General features: G+C 41.2%; 2 protein-coding genes across 2 annotated transcripts in view; both read right to left on the minus strand.

The window, feature by feature from the left end:
• Nucleotides 1–21,497, minus strand: part of YJU2B (YJU2 splicing factor homolog B) — a 986,874-nt gene extending 965,377 nt beyond the window's left edge. Inside the window, exons 1-2 of the mRNA XM_044057152.1 lie at nt 21,437–21,497; nt 1,558–1,630 (exon numbers count right to left, since the gene is read on the minus strand). The gene's annotated coding sequence lies outside the window, so the exon portion shown is untranslated. The remainder of the gene's footprint in view (nt 1–1,557; nt 1,631–21,436) is intronic.
• Nucleotides 1–22,374, minus strand: part of LOC122789722 (surfeit locus protein 4-like) — a 516,963-nt gene that overhangs the window by 164,617 nt on the left and 329,972 nt on the right. The window lies entirely within an intron of this gene.

Raw genomic sequence — 22,374 nt, forward strand, 5'->3', positions numbered from 1 at the left:
CAGTTACTACTTAATTGAATAGCAAACTGTATGCGCTTATTAATATATACTGGTTACCTGGAATTGGAACTAACACAATAAAACAACATCTAAATCAGTTTATTCAGATCTCTAAAGGTAATATTATATTGGCAGGAGATGTTAACTGTATTTTGGATGATAAAGATACTAACACAAAAGGTAAAAGGAAAATCTCAGCAACAACTAAGTTTTCAAAAGATTTTATGGACTCATATCTACTGAAAGACACTAACAATTTTGCAGAACTCTATTTTTCACCTTTTACTTACATAGACATAATACATTTTCAAGAATAGGCAGAGTTTTAATTTATAACAATTTGACTAATAGTTTAACCAATACAAAGGTTATTTCATGTCCCTTATCAGATCATAATTCCATAATTGTCGAGTTAATAATCAACGCAAATTATAATATTCAAATTAAGAGAATACCTGCCTATATTACAAAGCTAGAAGATTTCAAAGAATTCATCTCCTCAAAAATACACAATTTTATATCTTTAAACACTACAAACAACATTTCAGAGATGTATGTTTGGAATGCTTTAAAAGCATACTTTTATGGGGAAAATCATTAATTGGTATATAAAAAAAAAAGAAAACGTGGCATAAAGAATTACAAGTCATACAAGTTAAATTGGATAATTTGAAACTTAATAACAAGGGAGAAAATGATAAAAATGGTAAAGAAAATGAAATCATCTTATTAAATAATAAATACCTTGAGATTTTAAATCATAAAACCATGATCTGCTTAGACAAATTTAAACTTATAAAATTTTCTACTTACCCTAGATCTTTAAATATACTAGCTAACAAAACTAAGAGACTAAGCAAACTTAATCATATAAATGAGATATTCTCCCCAAAAAAGAGAAAAATGGTTTCTGATCTACAAAATATTCTAATAGAATTTAGAGAAATATTCTAATAGAATTTAGAGAAAATTTCCCAAAGGAAAATCCTTTGCCCCTGCTCACATCCCTAATTTACTCTAAATTTCTCAGATGTTTTGAAGCTTTTGTACATACTGGAAATGAATATATTGGACTTATCTTGCATCCTAAACACTACACTACCAATGTATTCTTTTACTGTCAGTTACGCGTTATTGTACTGGCCTATTTTTATATATCTGGTCATTTTTTCTCCAGTAAATGGAATTCAAACAAATAAAACTTACTTGTAAGCTTTTGTATCTTGCATATAGCCCAAGTCATTTAGTTTCGCATTGCCTTGCATTTTTTTTGGAATTACATGCCAATTACTCACGGTTTCACAGACCTAAACTCAAGCATGACCCTGTTGGTGTGAGCAACTCCAGCATGTAGGCCCAGATACTAACAGGGTCCTCAGTCTACTGTAGCACTAGCTTTTCCTGAGCCTCTACTAATACTCTCAACTTTCTGTACTTTTGAAATTGTACCGGTCATTTGTAATAACTGCACCTGTACTCGCTTACTTCTGTACCTCAAACTACTGCAGTTGGATACAACTACCACTCAGGTAACTTTTTTTTGATAGTTACAAATACCTGAGTCCACGATGCAAAGTTAACTCTGTCTCCGGCATTGAAGGCCATTATGTTGTACTTCTTTGTTGCGTTCCTAAAAGAAAATTAAACAAAGTAAATTAAAATACTAGTAATCAATGAACAGGTTTAAAGAAAAAACTTAAGTACTCTTTTCTAGATATTAGCAGGAATACAGCAAACATTTTCATCCTGTTAATTTGTTATTGAACCTCCTATGATATTTTGTCAAAAAAAATAAATACATAAATAAAAAAAAAGAAATAATAATAAATTGTAGTATATGCAGTTGGTCACGCTGGCAGTCATGGCGGAGTAGAATTTTTTTTCCAGAACCCCTCTTCCTCCTAAAACCTTGACATTTAGTGGATACAATTCTACCAAAGGTCTGGCAAGTTTCCTCACTCACCCTTCCACTTTGAAAAAGTTTACAAATGTTCAGTACTTCCTAATCTAGTCATGCTAACACTTCCACTTCCCAACAGCACTAGCAAATTGGTTCAACATACAAATTTAATATTAAACAAGCTTTACAAACAGAAAACGTACAGCTTGAATACAGACTTACACTGGTTACAGCAGCAGCCAAGAAAAACTCTCACCATCCAAACTACAAGCAATTCTGCCATTTCATTACCCTCTCCCCTAGAAATGAGCATCATTTTATCACTCTTAATAAAGTTAATTGGCTAATTATCCAGCAACATGCCAACTTACTTCTTGGATCACAACTTTAAAAGCTCTTCAAAGAACACTCCTGTTCTTCCCTTACCTCCATCCTCTTCAAGCAACCCCCCCCCCCCGTTACAATCTAAGGTATTTTAACCACTCTGGTCCACTTCAACTTCCCAGAACCATACTTCATTGCACTAACCATGCCTTCTCCTTTAATGGCAATCACCTCAAAATTATCAGCAATAGATAGTCTGCTCAAAATCTGAATACATTTTTCTTTAATCTGTAAGTGTAGCCCTGCAACATGCAGCCTCTATGACTACATTTTAACAAGAATGATTACATTAAAATTATGCATTAACCATAGATGCTAGGCAAAGCTATACAAGGTAAAACTGCCCAAATACACCAAATGGTGCTTAAACATCTCCATGTCGTTAACTGCTAGTTGCAATAAAGAAAAATCAGAATTTAAACACTCATATTTTATCCTGGTTGGATTCTTGTCAGGTTAAACTTTTTTTTTTCTAATTTTACTTTGCAGAAAACAGCATCACTGCAAAGGTTTAGTCCATGTCAACTAGTCATCTTCCTGCCACCTCATCAAATGTTTACTCTCCACCTTGTGGGAGGTGACTACACACAAATGCTCCATTCAGCTTTAGAAAGGCTCACAACTGTGCATACCATTTAGCTGGCCACAAGAAGCTTACCAGCAAACAGCACTCCAGACATGGATCAGTATCATCTCTGATCCAGTAGGGTTTTCTTTAAATCAGCCTTCAAGGGGATCATTTTGTCTCATTCTCTTCTCAGAACAATTTGCAAAACTGACCACAGAGGGGTATACAGTTCCTTACAATAAGGCTCTAGTGATCACAGGGGACAAAGCCTATCGACTACAAGGCCACAAACCCAAGAAAGCTAGAGATGCAGTTTACAGATGATGAAAACCATTAGCTAACTACAGTAGGTCTTACTTCTACACACAGTATTGAATATGGAACTAGACTCCTCAACTGGGAGTAATGCCTGTGATACCCTGGAACTACCCATCAGGTAAGACCATGTTCAGGTGGGGGGATACCCTCAAGTCTCTGGCTCAGAGGCATACACAGCAGGGAGTTTGTACCAGCAGGTAAGACAGTTCCTCAAAATATCCATTTAAATGACCCAAAACTTCATCAACAGACAAATAAAACATGTTGACACGACATTCATATCACAATGCATCTCCAACTTTAGGGGCCAACTTCCACTTTGTCCAGCAGAGCTGCACATTTGTCACATTCAAGGTAAACCTAGATAACTGTATGAACAGCTTCATATTCCCTCCCTGTTTATCTTGTGTTGCCCTTAGCACGGCTGAGCAGAACTGTTTAGTACTGCTTATTGGTTAGAATTATAATGGTCTGTAGCTGAACTGAATAACTGAGTTTGTAGGAAAATACTAGTCATGATATTAAACTTTCAGGGAAATATTCGGTGCACAGGTTGATAGGGGTACCACCTAGAGATTCTATAGTTCTACTGAGACTTCAGTGCTCTCCTGGGGGTAGAGGTGGGAGGAATGGCTTGCCTGATCTGAACTGAAGTGATGACTTCTGTGCCAATCATCAAATATCCACAACAAAACAGTTTGATCAATACCAGGCTGCTCAAAAGCATGTCCTGTACCACAGCTGCTTAGACTAAAGGCAATAACAGATTCTGAGGTCATGTCATTTTCAAGGCCATATGTTCTGAACACTCAGAATAAGAGTGGAGATAAGTTGCCAACTGATAATTACTTGGTACTAATTTGAGTCAGTCTGCCAGAGAGACAGCTGTGCAAACCCAGGAAATCCAATTGCACAGGTGAGACTGCCCTGGAAATACCCTGCAGATTCTTCCATATAGAAGTTCACGTCCCACTTCCACAGAACAGCCTGTACAGCACAAGAAGTCTGTGACATGGGATATGAATGGGGCCAATTCACATCTAAGTAGTAAAGAGAGTGGTAACAGGCCAAAATATTATCAGTGCTTGCCAGGAAAGTAGCCCAACACACACTGATAAGACATCAGTGATGGAGCCATCTAATTAAATACAGAGCCTTTCCGTTCAGTCTTAATTTGGGGGTGTATCTCCAAATTTTTCTAATGATTAACCAAGTATAAAACATAAGTCCAGATAAAATCACTGTATTAGCAGATATAGGAGACTGATACCCTCCCTGTGGGAGGAATAAAACACCTTATTGAAGTTTACAGTAGTTTGTTCAGTTAAGTAGGTAGACTGATTAGTGTTTCTTCTAATTAGAACAAGAACACTCATCCACCTACCTACTTAACTGAATAAACTACTGGAAACTTCAACAAGGTGTCTTTATTCCTCCCACAGGGAGGGTATCAGACGGACTGAGTCCCCTGGATTGGCCAGCTAAAGCGATTTTATCTGGACTTATCCTTTACTCTGTTTCTTGTTAGTCCTGTCACCCTCTGGGTCACAGGTGGGATACCAGACTTTACTTGAGCCCTCTGGACTGCCTCAAATTTTTCTAATGGGTACCATAATGTCAACTGCATTCACGACAAAGGAGAAGTCCCTTGAGAGGTACTTTTGAACAGCCTTAAACAGGTTCCTACAAACATTCTAGAACCTGGGAGGGTGATATTTAGACACTGTACAGGCAGTTCTCAGCAAGAGTAAAGAAACTTTGACCTCAAGGGTAACATTTACTGATAGAAGAAAGATGATCTTTGAGAAATTTCTGACTCTGGTACATGTGCCTTCCCTTTGAGAAATAATGTCAAAAAGAAATTGTGGGACTGGGTTTACTTCTTCAGCTTACAGCAAGACGGCAATAGTGCAGTAATGTTACTGCTGCCAGAGTGGATAACACTTTTCCAGAAAGCCTGTGGTGATAGGTGCTGTTGGGACATCATGGGTGATGAGCACTTTGCATAAAAGGAGGGACTACAACATCTGGACTGGCAATGCAGGGTTGTTATCCCATGTTTGGGACTGGAGAACAGATGTGCGAGAGGGAGAGTTTGTTCCACAGATTCACACTCCTCAAGCTCAGTGGGAAAGCCCCTTACATCAGGGTGCTACAAAGCAGACTTCGCATGTTCTTATTCTTCCCTTTCACTAAGGATTCAGCTGTTCAGATTTTTCTAAACTTCTGGAGATATGAGTCCACTGTAATGTTCTTTTCTCATGCCTGCTGAAGATTTATATGAAATGACTCGCAGGTGATTATAAGCTCTCCATTTGTAAAGCTCACTCCCCGCACCTTGGGAAAATACCATGATCACCCACTTTCCCAAAACCTTTTCCTGAAGCTCACTTTCAGACATCTGTTGCATTTCAATACTTCCCCATTTCGCTAAGGTTTTAGAAAATAATATGAACACACAAATATGGATTATCAAACTCTAGCCAAATGCACATTGAGGAGTTTCTTAAGGGCACATATAACTGGCTCTTGACAAGAGGTCTTTCTGATGACCCCACTAAAGCTTATGAGTACAACTTCTTATGTCTCCGACCAATGTAAGGTATGGCTTTGTTTGCAACTTAATTAGCAAAGCATTTTGAATGAAAGTGGCTCTTTATTCTCTTTCCCGTTCTTTTAGTAGTACGGGTGTGTCCCACAAACAATTCTACGTTCTTCACTCGCTCTTCTGTATTTAATTATTTCTTCAAGTTGGAACTTCATCCTTGACAAAGGCAACAGAGTTACAGAGATACCAACTGCATCTTAAAAGATCTCGGCACAGCTTCAAGACGACTTGGGCAAGCCGTCAAACTACTTTTAAAAGCAAACTGTTATACATACATCTAGTTTGGCAATGTCAAAAGCAAAGTTATGTTACTATCTTTCAGCACGCTCTCTCCCCATTTCCTTCCTACAACACATCAATATACTTCTTCACCTTTCTCTTCACCACTATTCATATTTCATATACAATTTGCCTTCCTCTCCTCTTTCCAGAAACCTCTCCAGAATCAAATACTACACAGCTTTAAATATCTACTACCTCCACAAGCACAAATTGCTTACTGCTTCAAGCACGTCTGTCAGCTATATGTTATTAAATATTGTTTTATTTCTGTCTTTCTTGTTTATATCTCCTAAAACAATTGTTTAGTAGATGAAAGGACCCTGAACAGTGTTTGACCAGACCTACTCTCCTATAATTTGGTTCTAAGAATTACAGTTTACACGGCATGTAGTTAAACTACAGAAGCTAAGTGGTGTAGCCACAGCAAGACCTTCCCAAAAAAATATCAGTGTGCAGTTTTCTAATATTTATGCCATTAGTGAGGGGGGGGCTGGCAACCCTCTTCCTCTCACATTTTTGAAAAGGATGAAGACATGATTAAGGGGCACCAGCCACCCTTAACAGAAACTGTTCTGCATCTCCAAAGCAATCATGCATTTGAGGAGAGACATGCCAATGCAATATCAGTTACGTCTTCCAGAAATTTTAAGTTACACAAACAAAGGAGAGTAACTACGGTAAAACCTAAACCCTAAAACAATATGCACATCAGACACTCGTAGACCTTGAATTTAATTAAAGTACAGTTTTGTACCTACCATAAATGTAGATGTTCGAAGATCCACATTGCTGCAGTCCTTACATATGGGTAATCCGCTGTCCTCGGTCGGCCCGAATACCAAAGTATTAGGCTGACGTCGGTCAAGGCGCTTAAAACTGACATCAGGACGTCAGGGTACAAAAGCGCATGACCGACGTCATATCCTCAGTCTTTTCTTGCCCCAGATGTCAGAAGGCCCTAAAAAGAAAGGCCAAAGCCAAAAAACAGCAAAAAACAACCAACCACCCCTGCACTAACCATATTTACAATATATACAACCCAAACCACACCACCACCTCCAACTACAGAGGGGAAGGAGGGAGGGTAAATTGGACTGCAGCAATGTGGATCTTCGAACATCTACATTTATGGTAGGTACAAAACTGTACTATGTTCTTCATCTCACATTGCTGCAGTCCTTACATATGGGTAGAATCCCAAAGCAGAGGTAAGGGAGGATGGCAAAACTATAAAGCATTAGGAGCTGCCAAAATGCCCTGTAAAATTGCAGTGGCAAATCCAGCCCTAGATTTAGAGTAAAGTGGAAGGTGGTAGTGCTTAGAGAAAGTATGCACTGAACTCCAAGTAGCTGCCTCCAAAATATCTTTAGTAGCCACCCCCCTTAAAAAAGCTGTAGAAGTGGCAGTAGCCCTAGTGGAATGAGGCCTAATCCCAGCTGGAATCTCCTTACCATGATGGGAATAACAGAAAGCAATACAAAAACCAATCCACTTAGAAATAGTTTGTTTTGAAACAGGTTTGCCCTGAGAACCCCAAGCAAATGAAACAAACAACTGCTGAGACTGCCTGAACCCTTTAGTTCTGCTCAAATAATAACGCAACTGTCTGTGTATATCCAAAGTGTGCAAAATCTTCTCCCTTTATTTTGGGGGTTTGCATAAAAGTAGGCAAATGAATAGTTTGGTTTAAAGCCACACTAGAAACCACTTTAGGCATAAAGGAAGGATTAGTACGCAAAGACACCCTATCCTTGTGGAAAATTAAGAAAGGCTCAACCGCCATAAGGGCCTGTAATTCAGAAACCCTTCTCGCAGAGGTAATGGCCAACAAAAAAGCAGTCTTCCATGATAAATATTTCAACTCGGCAGTCGCTGCAGGCTCAAAAGGTTGTAGAGTGAGTTTCTCCAACACAAAATTGAGATCCCAAGCAGGAGTAGGAGCTCTACGTGGGGGTCTTATATTCTTTGCCCCTCTAAGGAATTGCTTAAACAAAGGATGAGAAAATAAAGGTGGGTCACAGTCATATTGAGCAGAAATTGCTGCAGCATGAACCATTATAGAAGAGAAGGACAAACCTTTGTCCAATAACTCAGTAAGGTATTGAAGAGCAACACTTAAATTAGGCTTAGAAACATCAAAGTCCTTTGCTGTACTCCAAATTAAATCTCCTCCATTTATCTGCGTAGACTTGCCTTGTACTAGGCCTTCTGGCCTCCAAAATAACATTCAAAACTTGTTGTGGGAGTTGAGACCCTCCGGGGTTTAAAACAGAATATGCCAGGCTGTTAGATGCAGAGAGTGAAGTTTGACATTGAGTAAATGACTGTCCTCCTGAGACAGCAGGTGTGGAATCGGAGGCAAAGGCCATGGAGGCTCCCGTACCAGACTTCTCAGTAATGGGTACTAGTGCTGTCGAGGCCAATCCGGAGCTATTAAAATCATGGTTGGCTTGTCCTGTCTGACCTTCAGGAGTACCTTTGGGAGGAGAGGCAGAGGTGGAAAGGCATACACGTGAAGATTGCTCCAATTGAATGAGAGAGCATCCACTTTCCAAGCTGTGGGATGAAACCTTTTTGTGCAAAACTTTGGCAGCTGGTAATTTAGTGGAGAAGCGAACAGATCTATGTCTGGAGTTCCCCATAACACTGTCAATCTTTGAAATACATGAGGATCCAATTTCCACTCGTGGGGATCCATAATTTGTCTGCTCAACACATCTGCTAAGGAGTTCTGTGCTCCTGGCAGAAACCTTGCCTGAAGATTTAGCTGTAAACTGAGAGCAGTCTCCCACAAAATCATTGCTTGTCTGCATAGAGGGTAAGAATGTGTCCCCCCTTGCTTGTTGATGTACCACATGACAGTTGTGTTGTCGGTTTGAATCAACACCTGCCCTGGAAGAAGTAAATCCTTGAAAGCTATCAATGCAAATTGGACTGCTAACATCTCCTTCAAGTTGATATGTAAATGTTGAAGTCTGGCAGGCCACATGTCTTGTAACCATTTTCCATTTAGATGAGCTCCCCAAGCTTTGTCTGAGGCATCTGTCGTTAGAATCTGACTCGCCTCTGGTCGGGTCACAGAGAGTCCCTTGTTTAGGTGACATTCCTGAGCCCACCACAAAAATTCCTTTTGAATGCAAGGTATTATCTGAATGACAGTGTCCATATCTTGGCAGTGTTGTGTCCATACATTTTTGAGATACCACTGTAGCTTCCTCATATGCAGTTTGGCATTGGGAAGTACCAGAATACAAGATGCCATGAACCCCAAGGCTTGAAGGACTGTCCTTGCAGTCAGCCTGGACTGACGAGACAATTGATGGAAGTAAAGAGAAAGATTCTTTTGTTTGTCCGGGGTCAAAAAGGCCATCTGGGATGCTGTATTCAGTCTCACACCCAGAAAGCACATGTCCTGAGAGGGTACTAGACTGGACTTTATTTCGTTCACAGAATACCCTAGGCATCTTAACACTGCCATCACATACTGTAAATGATGAAGAAGTTCGTCCTTTCCTTGAGCCAGAATCAGGCAATCGTCCAAATAAGGATAGATTTGTATTCCTCTTAGCCTGAAGAAAGCTACCACTGGAGCCAGAACCTTTGTGAATACTCTGGGCGTAGTAGATAAGCCAAAGGGCAATGCAGAGAAGTGATAATGAAAAGTCCCAGCCCGAAAACGCAGATACTTCCTGCAACTGGGCCTGATAGGAACATGAAGGTAAGCCTCCTTGAGATCCAGAGTCACCATCCAGTGATCCTTGCCCAGCAGAGGTAAAAGCTGTTGTAACGTCAACATTTTGAACTTGGGAATGTCCAGATATGTGTTGAAGATAGATAAATCCAAAATTGGTCTCCACATGTTCCCTTTCTTTGGCACTAGAAACAGGCGAGAATAAAATCCTAGGCCCACTTCTGGCAGAGGGACCGGTTGTATAGCTCCTATTTGAAGTAGTAGAGAAATCTGTTTGTGAGCCTCTAGTCTTTGCTGAGGAGGAACGTCTGGCATGCCTTTGAAAGGAGGTAAGGTATGGAAATAAAACTTGTAGCCTTGGTGTATGATATCCAATACCCATTTGTCTTGGGTAATTAAAATCCAATTTTCCTTGAAGAGTGCCAACCGTCCTCCCAAAGGTGCTGCCAGGCAAGAAGGATCTGGCAGCTGAAAACGTAGGTCATTGGGCCTGTTTACGAAAGGACTGGCCCCTGCCCTCACTCAAAGACTGTGCAGGTGAACTCCATGTTCTAGGTCTAAAGGAACTCTGAGCTCTGCCCCTACCACGTCTAGATCTACCCCTAGACTGAGCATCAGAAGAAGGATACGTCCACCCCTTAGCAGGCCAATTTCTGCTAAACTTTGGAGGCTGGACTTGCAAAAAATCTTTAACAGTCTGCATAGACTTAGCCTTGTCTTCCAATTTCTTCAAGACTGACTCCACAGGTGGACCAAACAACACTTCAGACTGCAAAGGAGCATCCAAAATCCTCGCCTTGACATGGTCAGATAAAGTCTGATCCTTAAGCCAGGCGTGCCTGTGAAGAACTGAACCAGTGGCAGCCACCCTAGAAGAGGCCTGCAAAGCATCAAAACCACACTGTAAAGAATGCTTACCCACCTGTTCAGAGACATGTACCAAATCTTGTAACTCTTTACAGTCAATGCCTTCTGCCAGAGCATCCACCTTAGATTTCAATTGCGAAAGAAGAAAATTTTGATATTTCAACATATGAAACTGGCAATTCAAAGCCCTCATGGCTAAGGTAGAAGATGTATAGACCTTCTTTCCCCATCTATCCAAAGCTCTAGCCTCTTTATCTAGAGGAACCGGATTCTTTACAACAGAGGCCTTGACACTCTTAGGTCCCTGACTAATAGTTTCTGGGTCCGCCCTAGGACTCTTATAGAGATATTTATGAGCCTCAGGCACCCTGTAATACCTATCCGGTTTAACAGGCGCAGGAGGCAGAGAATCAGGATTAAGTGAAGCCTCTGAAAATACATCTTGCACAACATCCAGAACAGGGGGTATAGCTAAGGGCCTATGTTGAGGTCAAAACAAAGATTCCCTAAGCCTTTTCCGTGAATCAGAGAAGTCCTGACCTTCCCACTTAAAATGTTCCCTCATAGAATGAAGAGTCTCTGAAAAAGAAAAATCCTCTGGAGGAGAAGCAGAAGGAGTGGAATCTTCTGCATCAGAATCAGAATAAGGAGTGTACTCCTGCAAGTCTTCAGCCGAAGACTCTGAAACATCCGAGGCCTGTTCAAAACTTTCCAACTCTGGCTCCACCCTAGGCCTCTTATCAGGAGGGGGCAAAGAACCTCTAATCAGAGTAATCAAATCTTCTGCCATTTTAAGCATGTGCCTCTTAGGCACACACCCTGCTGAACTAGGACTGACACCAACAAAAGCTAAACCTGGCCTGCCTCTGGAAGAAGCCTTAGAAACAGAAGGAGAGGGTCTAACCACCCTGGGAAGGGAGGGGAGTACAGAAACCTGAGAAGCCCCTTCAGCCTGACCAGCCTCATGAGAGGCCACATCCTGCAAAACCAAAGTCTCCCCCTGAGACTCCAGAGAAGCCACCATCGGAACCACCGGTTCCACTGAAGCCTCTAAAGAACCGGCGTCCGGAACGGACGACTCATCTTGCCTGGGTTTAACCGCTTTGTCTTTGCGCTTCTTCGGAAGCGGGCGGAGTATCCGACGGCATATTATAATTGCACCGCCATCAAGACCAGCCTAGCACAATCCAACCGTCGCTTAATAGTGCGCTTATTAAACCTAGCACAAAAGCGACACCCAACTACGTCGTGCTCAGGCCCCAAACAAGGAATGCACAAAGAATGATAATCCCTATGCGGTATCTGCTTCCCACAAGAAATACAATTATTCACTTTTTCTGACATCCGGTAATACACTGAGGCAAGAAAAAAACAAAATATTCCCCAACGGGGTACTTAGCCAACTTGGATTCGGTCTGAAACTTCGCACTCGAAAAATTTCAGAATGCCGAACGGCACTTGCAACGCTGCTTCTGCATCGGACCATGCGGCAAAAAAGACTGAGGATATGACGTTGGTCATGCGCTTTTGTACCCTGACGTCCTGATGTCAGTTTTAAGCGCCTTGACCGACGTCAGCCTAATACTTTGGTATTCGGGCCGACCGAGGACAGCAGATTACCCATATGTAAAGACTGCAGCAATGTGAGATGAAGAACATCTGCACACTGCTTACGTCCATACTATACACAGAGATTCTTGGCATACTCGGGGGGGGGGGGCAAAACGTAAGAAGTGTGAATACCGAACATCACTCTTCTCTTTTAAACTCCTTTTTTGCAGGGACATTTGCCCTCTGCACCCCGCAGCTTATACATCCCAACTCCAAGATAATCATACCCTAGAGAAAAGGGAATACTTGAAAAAAGAATAGCAGACACCAGACTTGGTATATTTACATCTGGATTTCAGTCTCCTCACTATGGGACTTAGCAATTCAAGTTCACACCTTTCAGTTATTCTGTTTTGTATGCATGTTTACAGCAATTTATGTTTTTCTCTGTACACAACATAGATTCTATGAACCTATTTTAGTTTGTACATTATTTTACTAATTCCTTGCTCTGTTCCACAGTGCATACATTTTATAAAGCAATTTATTTTCCTGACTCCCCTCTGAAAAAACAATGGTGCCCACCAGGGGCATTTACACAAAAAAAAAAAAAAAAAAAAAAACAAAAGCTATTCTGAAGGACAACATGTATACTAAAACAAGTGCCACTTAACTGGGTCTTGTCTAATATCACTGAAGATCTGAATCATTATCTTCTATCTTAACAACTTAGAGGTATGGCTAGACCCTAAACTAATATAGTATTGCATTCTTGCTGGAAAATATTAAAAATCCTATCACATGAGATAAGAAGGGTTATGATGTCACAAATGCCATCCTTCACATCTAATGCTTTTGCTAAAAACATACATAATACTGTAGAAATGCACTTGCAGATTTATGTTCATATTGTCATAGGAAGGTCGTGGCAACTGAGTCATGTGACCACTTACATCTATGCCTCCCCTCTCAGGAAGGGCTAAGGGAGTAGAGCACAGGGTGAATTTATAAATACCCATCCAATAATCCAGATCCAGTCTGAAGGAAGAGAGTACATCATACTGCTTGAGCTGCTACTGGAGTTTATTCCAGAGGTGGGGGAGGCACTAACTCATTTTATTGAGGTGCTAAAGCTGGTCTACGATTCCTTGTTCTGGTATTTGTGTGACTGTTTGACTTGGGAAAGGAAAAAGGATCTTGAGCTACTGGGCCCTTGGGGAAAGGAAAAAGGATCTTGGGCTACTGGGCCCCTGGCTGCTCTTTACGCAAGAAATCGGTCTTCTCTGAGATGCCTACAAGGCACAGAAAAGGGGGACAGTGTTTCTAGTAAGTTAAGAGTTTTAAGCTAGTGATCCTCCTCCTTAAACCGCTCTGGGGTCTTTACAAGTGTTTGGATGTTTAGTAAGGTATATTACAAAAGGGGCATCGTACTCCATAACTGTTCTGACCAGTGCAGAATACAAGGTCACAATAACCTCTTTAGATTTGGATGATATTCACTTGGCAATAAACTAGACCAAGCAGAAAGGTGTCCTAATAACAGCTGCTACATGGTGGTACTCAAAAGGAGGGGGAGTTATCAACCTAGCTTCCCAGACTTCAACTAAATTTTCATTTTGAAGGCAGGCATTGTCTCTGCTATATGTTGGGAAATGGCCCATTTCCAAATGCAATAATGCTGCATTTGGCACAGAAGAGTACTCTGGTTTTCATGTTTCTGATAAAACTCAGAGACTTTGCCAGTGAAACTTTTTCCAGTTTTCAAAAAGGAAAATACCAGAGATAGAAAAATACACAGGAACTGACTAGAAGAATCTTGGGGTTTGGAGATGGAGATGGGTGCAGGGTTTGAGTCTCACAAGGGACAATTGGCTAGGCATAAAATGGCTCACGAGGGCAGTTAGCTTAGTACTAATCTATGAACAGGAAGACCAGCAACACTGAAATTAGTGAATAAATGAGAAACTATAAAGTCACATTTGTGAAATATGGCTTTACAAGACAGAGGCTTAGAAAGATGGGATTTTGGTTGACTTAGTTAAACTTGTTGGGGGACTGACAGGCATGTGCCCCCACTTCATATCATTAATATTTAGAAGGAAAATAAAAAGGGGAAAGAAGAGAGAGAAAGAAACTACTTAATTTTTTGTTAACAGTATGTCTGTAGTTAAGCATGTTTAGTGACTGTTTTGTGTGCCATGAAGATAAAAGTAAACAAGCGTTTTTTTTTTTTGTAAGAAATGCAAGCATTACCATGTAAAAAGAGAAGAAAGACTGGACAAAAGCATGTTTGAGTTAATGGGTTGTAATCCTGGGCTTTTGGAGTGGGTATAAAGTGCCCTGAATATTATACATGTAGAGATGACATGTTTTCGTCTACTTTGGAGTAGGCAAAAGTCTGAATTTATGCCCTTGGCTTAATCTAAAAGACTACTTTTTTACTTAAACATTTTTTTAAATGAGAGACCAGAATATTATGAGTGCTTTCCTTTAGTAAATAAATGTTCAGTGTTAATACATTCTGTTCTTATGTTTCCACGTAAATAAGCTGACTAAACGGGAAGGCAATAAAATCAAGAGGTCTGAACTTCGTTTACTGAAAGAAACATCTAATTAAAAGGTACAAGAATAAGCAGCTCAAGTTTAAAATGACTGAAAGTGAATGGGATATAGCAGCTTTTCTGGTAACTAAATAATTGACTGCATTTACTAAAACAATGTATAATTTGGTTTTATCCAGTGCACTTTTTCTTAAGGCTTTCTGAAAGCATTCAAGCTGCGTTTTTTCACATCTGGGAGGGGAATAAAGAAAAAACAAGAACAGATGGCATATGCTTTACATGGATAAGCTTAATATTACGTTAGTTTATTCCTGTGTGTGCAGCTGTTGATTTGGGACAATTGTTACTATCAGGAAGGTTAAATTTCATTATTTGAAAATGTACACAGTATTTGTGTGTTTGCTTTAAGCTAATAGGTTCTGAAAGTGTGTTTTGAGAGTTTTCATTAAAACAGAAAGTCTTGTAAAATGTGACATAGGATCAAACAGAGAGGACAATAAACACCTGCATGAAGGATCAACCTGCCAAACATTAATGGGTGCATGTGACACAAAAGCTGGAAATAGATATTTAAAAAAACTGTCATATACAAGTAGAGATAATAACCTCTTATCTTAATGGCTACGCAGTTCATATTTTGGAATGTGAATGGTCTCACAGGTAAAGACAATAAAGTAAGAGTACTGAATTATACTGAGAAATGCATAATGCAAATAGCAACGCTGCAGGGGACACATTTGGAAATAAATGAGCATTTGAATTTGATTAAGAAAACATTTCAGGATGGAAGCACTAAATGCTAAAAGAGGGAAAAAGAGGTAGTGATGGCAGACTTGTGGTAGTAAGGGACTACTGGCAAGGGAGGAGAATTATGATGGCAAGTACTATTATGAAGCTTTATAAATAAACAGCTTAATATTTGGTACGGAAGACATGAATTCAGTAGTAGAAAAGTACAGTTTTGTACCTACCATAAATGTAGATGTTCGAAGATCCACATTGCTGCAGTCCTAACACTTGGGTAGTCCGCTGTCCCTCGGTCGGCCCGAATATCAGAGTATAAGGCTGGCGTCGGTCAAGGCGCATTTGACTGACATCAGAACGTCAGGGTACAAATGCGCATGACCGACGTCATATCCTCAGTCTTTTCTTGCCCCAGATGTCAGAAGACCCTAAAAGGAAAGGTCAAAACCCATAGACCACAACTAAACAACCAACTAGCCTAACACCAAAAATATGTATAATATATACAATATATACAAAATGCAATATACAAAATGCAATATACCTCAGATGGATAACCCAACCCACACAACCACCTCAACAACAGAGGGGAAGGAGGGAGGGTAAATTGGACTGCAGCAATGTGGATCTTCGAACATCTACATTTATGGTAGGTACAAAACTGTACTATGTTCTTCATCTCACATTGCTGCAGTCCTAACACTTGGGTAGAATCCCAAAGCAGAGGTAAGGGAGGATGGCTAAACTATAATGAAGCAGGAGCTGCCAAAATGCCCTGCAACACAGCAGTGGCAAAACCAGCCCTGGATTTAGAGTACAATGGAAGGTGGTAATGCCTAGAGAAGGTATGCACTGAACTCCAAGTGGCTGCCTCCAAAATATCCTTAGTAGCCACCCCCTCAAAAAGCTGTTGAAGTGGCAGTAGCCCTAGTGGAATGAGGTCTAATCCCAGCTGGAATCTCTTTGCCATGATGGGAATAACAGAAAGCAATGCAAAATCCAATCCACTTAGAAATAGTTTGTTTTGACACGGGCTTGCCCTGAGAGCACAAAGCAAAAGAAACTAATAACTGCTGAGATTGTCTGAACCCTTTAGTTCTGTCCAAATAATATCGCAACTGCCTGTGAACATCTAAAGTGTGCAAAATCTTCTCCCCTTTATTTTGGGGATTTGCATAAAAAGTAGGCAAATGAATAGTTTGGTTTAAAGCCACACTAGAAACCACTTTAGGCATAAAGGAAGGATTAGTACGTAAAGATACCCTATCCTTGTGGAAAATTAAGAAAGGCTCAACTGCCATAAGGGCCTGCAATTCAGAAACCCTTCTTGCAGAGGTAATGGCCAACAAAAAAGCAGTCTTCCATGACAAATATTTCAACTCGGCAGTAGCTGCAGGCTCAAAAGGTTGTAGAGTGAGTTTCTCCAACACAAAATTGAGATCCCAAGCAGGAGTAGGAGCTCTTCGTGGGGGTCTTATATTCTTTGCCCCTCTAAGAAATTGCTTGAATAAAGGATGAGAAAACAATGGTGTGTCACAATCGTAGTGAGCTGAAATTGCTGCAGCATGAATCTTAATAGAAGAGAAGGACAAACCTTTGTCCAATAACTCAGTAAGATATTGAAGAGCCACACTTAAATCAGGCTCAGAAACATCCAAATCCTTAGCTGCACTCCAAAATAAAAATCTCTTCCATTTATCTGCGTACACTTTCCTTGTACTAGGCCTTCTAGCTTCCAAAATCACATTCAAAACTTGTTGTGGAAGTTGAGACCCTCTATGGTTGAAAACAGAATATGCCATGCTGTTAGGTGAAGAGAGAGAAGTTTGACATTGAGCAAATGACTGTCCTCCTGAGACAACAGATGTGGAATCAAAGGCAAAGGCCATGGAGGCTTCTGTACTAGACTTCTCAGTAGTGGGTACCAGTGCTGTCGAGGCCAATCTGGAGCTATCAAAATCATCCTTGGCTTGTCCTGTCTGACCTTCAGAAGTACCTTTGGGAGGAGAGGCAGAGGTGGAAAGGCATACACATGAAGATTTTTCCAACTGAAAGAAAGAGCATCCACTTTCCAAGCTGTGGGATGAAACCGCTTTGTGCAAAACTTTGGCAGCTGGTGGTTTAGTGGAGAAGCGAACAGATCTATGTCTGGAGTTCCCCAGGACACTGTCAATTTCTGAAATACATGAAGATCCAGTTTCCACTGTGGGGATCCATGATTCGCCTGCTTAACACATCTGCTAAGGAGTTCTGTGCTCCGGCAGAAACCTTGCCTGAAGACTTAGTTGTAAACTGAGAGCAGTCTCCCACAAAATCATTGCTTGCCTGCATAGAGGATAAGAATGTGTTCCCCCTTGCTTGTTGATGTACCACATGACAGTTGTGTTGTCTGTTAGAATCAACACCTGCCCTGGAAGAAGTAAATCCTTGAAAGCTATTAATGCAAACTGGACTGCTAACATCTCCTTCATGTTGATATGTAGATGTTGTAGTCTGGCAGGCCACTTGTCTTGTATCCACTTTCCATATAGATGGGCACCCCAAGCTATGTCTGAGGCATCCGTTGTTAAAATCTGACTCGCCTCTGGCCGGGTCACAGAGAGTCCCTTGTTTAGGTGACATTCCTGAGCCCACCACAAAAATTCCTTTTGAATGCAAGGTATTATTTGAATGACAGTGTCCAGATCCTGGCAGTGCTGTGTCCACAGATTTTTGAGATACCATTGTAGCTTCCTCATATGCAGTTTGGCATTGGGAAGCACCAGAATACAAGATGCCATGAACCCTAAGGCTTGAAGGACTGTCCTTGCAGTCAGCCCGGACTGATGAGATAGCTGATGAAAGTAAAGGGATAGACTCTTTTGTTTGTCCGGGGTTAAAAAGGCCATCTGGGATGCTGTATTCAGTCTCACACCCAGAAAGCACATGTCTTGAGAGGGTACTAGACTGGACTTTATTTCGTTCACAGAATACCCCAGGCATCTTAGCACTGCTATCACATATTCCAAATGATGAAGAAGCTCTTCCCTTCCTTGAGCCAGAATCAGGCAGTCGTCCAAATAAGGATAGATCTGTATTCCTTTTAGCCTGAAGAAAGCTATCACTGGAGCCAGAACTTTCGTGAACACTCTGGGCAGTAGATAAGCCAAAGGGCAATGCAGAGAACTGATAGTGAGAAGTCCCAGCTCGAAAACGCAGATACTTCCTGCAACTTAGTCTGATAGGAACATGAAGGTAAGCCTCCTTGAGATCCAAAGTTACCATCCAATGATCTTTGCCCAGCAGAGGTAAAAGCTGCTGCAACGTCAACATCTTGAACTTGGGAATGTCCAGATAAGTGTTGAGGATAGATAAATCCAAAATTGGTCTCCACGTGTTCCCCTTCTTTGGGACTAGGAACAGGCGAGAATAAAATCCTAGGCCCCTTTCTGGCATAGGAAACGGCTGTATGGCCCCTATTTGGAGTAGCAGTGAAATTTGCTTGTGAGCCTCTATTCTTTGTTGAGGAGGAATGTCTGGCATGCCTTTGAAGGGAGGCAAGGTATGGAAATAAAACCTGTAACCATGATGTATGATATCCAGTACCCATTTGTCTTGGGTAATCAAACTCCAATTTTCTTTGAAAAGTGCCAACCTTCCTCCCAAAGGTGCTGCCAGGCGAGAAGGTTCTGGCAGCTGAAAAGGTAGGTCATTGGGTCTGTTTACGAAAGGACTGACCCCTGCCCTCACTTGAAGACTGTACAGGAAAACTCCCTGTTCTGGGCCTGAAAGAGCCCTGACCTCTGCCCCTGCCACGTCTAGATCTACCCCTAGACTGGGAATCATAAGAAGGATACGTCCACCCTTTAGTAGGCCAATTTCTACTAAACTTTGGAGGCTGAACCTGCAAAAAATCTTTAACAGTCTGCATAGACTTAGCCTTGTCTTCCATTTTCTTTAAAACTGCCTCAACAGGAGAACCAAACAAGACATCAGATTGCAAAGGGGCATCCAAAATCCTAGTTTTAACATGGTCAGACAAATTTTGATCCCTCAGCCAGGCATGCCTGCGAAGAACTGACCCAGTGGCAGCCACCCTAGACGAGGCCTGTACAGCATCAAAACCACATTGCAAAGAATGCTTACCCACCTGTTCAGAAACATGCACTAAATCTTGTAACTCTTTACAGTCAATACCTTCCGCTAGAGCATCAACCTTAGATTTCAACTGAGAAAGGAGATAATTTTGATATTTCAACATGTGAAACTGGCAATTCAAAGCTCTCATGGATAGAGTGGAAGAAGTATAAACTTTCTTTCCCCATCTATCCAAGGCCCTGGCCTCTTTATCTGCAGGAACCGGATTCTTGACAACAGAAGCCTTAACACCCTTAGGCCCCTGGCTAACAGTTTCTGGGTCTGCCCTAGGGCTCTTAAAAAGATACTTATGCGCTTCAGGCACCCTGTAATACCTATCTGGTTTAACAGGAGCAGGAGGCAAAGAATCAGGATTAAGAGAAGCCTCTGCAAACACATCTTCCACCACATTCAGAACAGGAGGTATAGCTAAAGGCCTATGCTGGGGTAAACACCAAAATTCCCTAAGCCTTTTCCTGAATCAGAGAAATCCTGACCTTCCCATTTAAAATGCTCTCTCATGGAGTGAAGGGTCTCTGAAAAAGAAAAATCCTCAGGAGGAGAAGCAGAAGGAGTAGAATCATCCACATCAGAATTAGAATAATGAGAATACTCCTGCAAGTCTTCAGCCGAAGACTCAGACACATCCGAAGCCTGCTCATAATCTCCCAACACAGGTTCCATCCTAGGCCTCTTATCAGGAGGGGGCATAGAGCCTCTAATTAAAGTAATTAAATCCTCTGCCATTTTGAGCATGTGCTTCTTGGGCACAGCACCTGAAGAACTGGGAGTGACACCCACAGAAGCTAAACTAGACCTGCCTCTAGGAGAAGCCTTGGAAGTAGAAAGAGAGGGCCTAGACCCCTTAGGAAGGGAGGGGAGTACAGTTACTTGAGAAGCCCCTACAGCCTGCCCTGCCTCCTGGGAGGCCACATCCTGTAAAATCAAAGTTTCTCCCTGGGACTCCAGAGGCCTCCGGAACCACCGGTTCCACTGACACCTCTAAAGAACTGGCGTCCGGTTCGACAACTCCTCTAACCTAGGTTTAACTGCCTTGTCCTTGCGCTTCTTTGAGGAAGCCGGCGCCGGAGCATCCGGCGGCATTTTGTAATTGCACCGCTTCCCAAAGACCAACCTTGCACAATCCAACCTCCGCTTTATAGTGCGTTTATTAAACCTAGCACAAAAGCGGCATCCAACAACGTCGTGCTCAGGTCCTAAACAAGGTATACACAAATTATGGTAATCCCTATGCGGTATCTGTTTCCCACAAGAAATACAGTTATTCACTTTTTCTGACATCCGGTAAACCACTGAGGCAAGAAAAACCAAAATATTCCCAACGGGTACTTAACCAACTCTGACTTCGGTCTGAAACTCCGAATTCGAAAAATTTCAGAACGCCGAACGGCACTTGCAACACTGCTTCTGCATCGGACCATGCGGCAAAAAAGACTGAGGATATGACGTTGGTCATGCGCATTTGTACCCTGACGTTCTGATGTCAGTCAAATGCGCCTTGACCGACGCCAGCCTTATACTCTGATATTCGGGCCGACCGAGGGACAGCGGACTACCCAAGTGTTAGGACTGCAGCAATGTGAGATGAAGAACATCTCAGAATTTACATATTCCCCAAGATAGACTAGACAGAAATTATATTTTACTAGAACTGGGAATCGTGTACAGCATACTCCAAATTAAGTAATAAGCATTTACTTGGGAACTCTGACGACATATTCTGTGACTGACTGACTACTTGAACCCTAAAGTTAAAGAAAAAAACAGTAAGTATAACCAGATAATGAAAAGGGGAAAATCTATACATATTCTTTTCTTTCCTTACCAGTGCTGTCATGTTTGAAGACTGTACTGCAAGTCCTCACTCTCTGAAGACCCCCTAAAAGCAAAACACAATAAAGCTTGTTCACTCAAGGAGAATTGCGTAACAGTACAATTTATTTAACAGAGTTTACTTTTCTGGGAGAGGAGAATATATGTAAAACTAATGCACAACATATGCAAATGTTTAAATCTTTTTATTCATGCTATACATTGCTACAGAGCAAATAAAAACAAAAATACTATAAACCAAAAATAAGACAAAATTACACTTGGTTAAATGAATGGCAACTCTCTTATTTTGATAACACGTTCTACATATTACATGTATACACACACACGGTCTGTAATTACTTACATACATACTCAAAAGCATCCACACATGTACATTTGTGTGTACTTACACTTGTATGCGCGCACACGTGCACACACACACACACACACACACACACACACACACACACACACACACACACACACACACACAAGACTAACTACATGCTATTTAATAGCGAGTCCAAGGATACTACTATGCACTCTCTACTCAGACTAACACTTCCTGACGCTACTGTCCACAACTAACATTGTTATGCCTATAAACTACTAACTATTCTATCCCTGGAGCAAGTCACCCTAATGCAACTCAAATACCTTGTCTACCTCCCAGTGTAATGCAGACATCTGCACATTTACTAATGAAAAATGCATGTTTACAGCAGTTCCACTTCATATGCCTGTATATAAAACATCCCATTTGAACAGGATATTGCGACCATACCAAGGTGGATGGTTATTTTTATTCAACATGCTTTTCTGTAATGTGAAACCATTCAACATGCTACTGTGATAATTTTCTTATACTACACTGTCAATGAAAGTAATGCGCTCACTTTATACTGTAGCTTCATGTACACTGTACCAATGCAGTTTATTTCACCCATA

Source organism: Protopterus annectens, chromosome 15.part0 (assembly GCF_019279795.1).
Source record: "Protopterus annectens isolate FY-2018-M chromosome 15.part0, PAN1.0, whole genome shotgun sequence".
In the NCBI taxonomy this organism is placed as follows: Eukaryota; Metazoa; Chordata; order Ceratodontiformes; family Protopteridae; genus Protopterus; species Protopterus annectens.